This window comes from Lepus europaeus, chromosome 5 (genome assembly GCF_033115175.1).
Source record: "Lepus europaeus isolate LE1 chromosome 5, mLepTim1.pri, whole genome shotgun sequence".
Lineage (NCBI taxonomy): Eukaryota > Metazoa > Chordata > Mammalia > Lagomorpha > Leporidae > Lepus > Lepus europaeus.
Genome location: NC_084831.1, coordinates 41901322 through 41905641, shown reverse-complemented (window position 1 = coordinate 41905641; position 4320 = coordinate 41901322). Strand labels below are relative to the sequence as shown.

The 4320-nt window shown below is 44.3% G+C and overlaps 1 pseudogene; it reads left to right on the top strand.

The window, feature by feature from the left end:
* The first annotated feature begins 315 nt into the window (after nt 1–315).
* LOC133759084 (phosphoglycerate mutase 1-like) lies at nt 316–1197 on the top strand (annotated as a pseudogene).
* The last annotated feature ends 3123 nt before the right edge of the window (nt 1198–4320 follow it).

Here is a 4320-nt window from a genome sequence, read left to right as displayed (position 1 = left end):
TTTATATGTTTTTGAAAATGTCCATAAGAAAAACTTTAAAATATTGAGAAGTTTGTTTACATTATGACTAAGTGGAATCCATCACAGGTACAAAACGCTGGCTCAATGTTAGGAAATCAACTGTGAATCATCACATCAATAGGCTAAAGAAGAAAAATTATGATCTCATCTGTAGATATGGAAAAGCACTTGACAAAATCTAACACCCATTCATGATATTAAAGAAAACTCCCAGAAAACTAGGAATAGAATGCAACTTTCTCAGCTTGTTAAAGAACATGTGCAGAGTTGTCGCCACATCTCTGCCTTGCCACAATGGCCGGCTACAAGCTGATGCTGATATGGCATGGCAAGAGCACCTGGAACCTGGAGAACTGCTTCAGCGGCTGGTACGACACTGACCTGAGCCGTGAGCCGTGCTGGCCACAAGGAGGCCAGGCGCGGCAGGCAGGCCCTGCGAGACGGTGGCTATGAACTTGACATCTGCTTCGCCTCGGTGCAGAAAAGAACCATCCAGACCCTCTGGACGGTGCTGGATGCCACTGCCACTGACCAGATGTGGCTGCGGTTATGAGGACTTGTAGCGTCAGTGAGCAGCACCATGAGGCCTGACTGGCCTCAATAAAGCAGAAACTGCTGGCTACCATGGTGAGGCCCAGGGGAAGCTCTAGGGGCGCTCCTTTGATGTCTCTCCACCCACCTTGGAGCCTGACCACCACTACTGCAGGAACATCGGTGAGGATCACAGGTATGCAGACCTCACTGTGCATCAGCTGCCCTCCTGTGAGAGTCTGATGGACACTGTAGCCAGAGCCCCGCCTTTCTGGAATGAAGAGATCTTGTCCCCAGATCAAGGAGAAATGGGTACTGGGTGCAGCCATGGCAACCGCCTCTGGGGCATTGCCAAGCATCTGGAGGGTCTCTGAAGAGGCTACTGTGGAGCTGAACCTCCACTGGTATTCCCATTGCCCATGAATTTGACGAGAATTGGAGCCCAACAAGCCCATGCAGTACCTGGGGCATGAATAGACCGTGCATAAAGCCATGGAAGCTGTGCCTGCCCAGGTCAAGGTCAAGAAATGCAGGGGAGCAGGCAGACCACTATCCCCAGGACCACCCTTCCCACCTGCTCATTCCTCTGCACCTGTCCCCTGTGCACGTCACACTGATCACCTCTGTAGGCACCTTAGGTTGTAGCTGCAGGTGGGGACCGGTGGCTCCTGCGTTCTTTTTAGCCATTTTGTCTCCTGCATCACTCCCTTCACAGAATCTACTTAGGACAGCAACCCTGGGGTACTGGCTCTCAGTCCAAGCAGAGAGAAGGGTCCTCTTCCAATAGAGTTGAGAGATCTAAATGCCCATGTGTGATAGTGCCCTATTTACAAAGGGCCTGCTAAAATAGGGAAAGGGAGGAACCATGCTAAGTCCTGACCAATAAGGAGAGTCTGCTATGTTTCCAGGAGCCTGTCCTGTGTGCTTCTGCAGTCAGTTCACTGTGGGAGGGAGGTGTGGGGTGTGTATGTGTGTGGGTGTCTAGTCATTCCAGTGGCAGGTGAATGTAACCTGCATGGTGACTTACACAAACCACCACTATTTATATACATATAAATGAATTATATATATTTGAATTATATATGTATATTAAATATGTATTTGTATATATAAATATATGTATATATAAAATGAATTATATACTTATATATAATTTATATATAATTTATAGACATATATATATATAAACTGATAGTAAACAATAGCCCTTCTGGGGTGCTTAGTGGCAGTTCAAAGTCCCTCCTGTGGTCACCAGAAAATTACCCATTTATCACATCAATAAAGGGTAAGCCTGGCCTCTAAGGGGGAGGAGTGCCTCCTGGTATGCATCTTAAGAGCCTTTCCGGCTGGCGCCGTAGCTCACTAGGCTAATCCTCCACCTGTGGCGCCAGCACACTGGGTTCTAGTCCTGGTCGGGGTGCCGGATTCTGTCCCGGTTGCTCCTCTTCCAGGCTAGCTCTCTGCTATGGCCCGGGAGTTCAGTGGAGGATGGCCCAAGTGCTTGGGCCCTGCACCTGCATGGGAGACCAGGAGAAGCACCTGGCTCCTGGTTTTGGATCAGCGTGGTGTGCCGGCCGCAGCCCAGTGGCCGCAGCGGCCATTGAGGGGTGAACCAACGGAAAAAGGAAGACTTTTCTCTCTGTCTCTCTCTCTCACTGTCCACTCTGCCTGTCAAATTAAAAAAAAAAAAAAAAAAAGAAAGAAAGAAAGAGCCTTTCCCTGCCTTGTTTGTAGCAGTGAAATGCCTCTTTGATCCAAGTTTGTCTTTTGCTGTCTAATTCTGAATCATATTTTCCAGTTGCTTGGCCCTGCCACGGGGGCCCAGTATTCATCTTGAGTATAACTGAACCAAATCTTTTTTCCAGATCAGAGTAATAAAGGAATGATGTGCAATAATAATAATAATAAAAAGATCATCTACAAAAAACTGCAAGTACATCATAGTTAAGGATGAGACACTAGAAGCTTTTCTGATAAAATGAGCAACAAGGCAAGTGTGTCCCCCTCTCACCCTGTTTTCAGTGTTGTACTGGAAGTCCAAGCAAGACAAGGAAAGGTATAAGATTCGGAAGGAACAAATAAAATAGTATTCACAGATGACATGATTACCTATGCAGTAAATCTGAAAGAACTGACAAAAAAAAAAAAAGCCTTCCTAGAACTAATAAAACAATTATGGAAAAGTTGCAGGATATAAAATTAATATAAAAAAAGTCACTTTCCCATATACCAGCAATTAGCAACTAGAATTTGAAATAATGAAGCACACTATCATTACATTGGCACCCACCAAGATGCAATACTTAGGTATAGATGTAGCACATGTGTAGAAGATACATGTGAGAAAATTGCAACATCTGGTGAAAAAAATTAAAAAATAAATGCAGAGATTTCCCATGTTCATGGACAAGAAGACTCTATATATTTGTCAGTTCTTCCTTATTTGATCTATAAATTCAATATAATCCAATATAAATCCAATATAATGACAAACTGAGACTAAGATTTCTATAGATAGGCAAATGACCCAACATAGCTGGCACTAAGAATTATCACTACCTAAATTCAAGATTTATTATAAAGCTACAAAAATTAATACAGTGTAGGGGCCGGCACTGTGGCACAGTGGGTTAACGCCCTGGCCTGAAGCGCCGGCATCCCATATGGGTGGCAGTTCTAGTCCCAGGTGTTCCTCTTCTGATCCAGCTCTCTGCTATGGCCTGGGAAAGCAGTAGAAGATGGCCCAAGTCCTTGGGCCCCTGCACCCATGTGAGAGATCCAGAAGAAGCTCCTGGCTCCTTCCTGGCTTCAGATAGGTGCAGCTCCAGCCGTTGCGGCCATTTGGGGAATGAACCAGCAGATGGAAGACCTCTCTCTTTCTCTCTCTCCCTCTCTCTGCATCTCCTCTCTCTGTGTAACCTGACTTTCAAATAAATAAATAAATCTTTTTAAAAAACACAGTGTGGCATGGTGAAAGAATAAAAAAAGATCAATGAGACAGAAATAATGAGGCCTATAAATAGATCCACATCAATGTAATCAATTAATCTTTGACAATGGAGCAAGGGCAGTACAATGGAGAAGAGTGTTTCTTCAACAAATGATTGTGGAACAACTGGACATCCACATGCAAAAAAAAATGGATCTGATACAGACCTTGAAATTTCCACAAAAATTAACTTAAAATGGGTCATAATCCTAAATGTAAAATATAAAATGATAAAACACCTGAAAGATAGCATGGGGAGAAATTATAGATGATCCTGAGTATGGCAATGACTTTTAAAAAACTTATTTATCTTTATTTCTTTGAATGACAGAACAATAGAAACACACACACACACACACACACATACACACATCATCCATCTGATGGTTCACTCACCAAATGCTCACAACGGGCACAGCTGGGCCAGACTGAAGTCAGAAGCCAGGAACTCAATCTAGAGCTCCCACAAGGGTGGGAGGGAATGCAGCACTTGGTTATTTCTTGCTGCCTCTCAGGGTGCACATTTGCAGGAAGCTGGAATCAGGAGCAGAGCCTGGTCTCAAATTCAGGCATCTGCTACTGGGATGTGAGTGTCCAAAAGGCACCCTAACTGCTGTGCCAAACACCCCACCCTGTCAATAACTTTGTATATGCAGCACTAAAGCCATGATTTATGAAAGAGATCACTGATAAGTTGGACTTTATTAAAATTAAGAACTTCGGCTCTGCAAAGGCAATGTTGAAGTGCGAGAAGACAGACCAAAGACTGGGAGAAAATA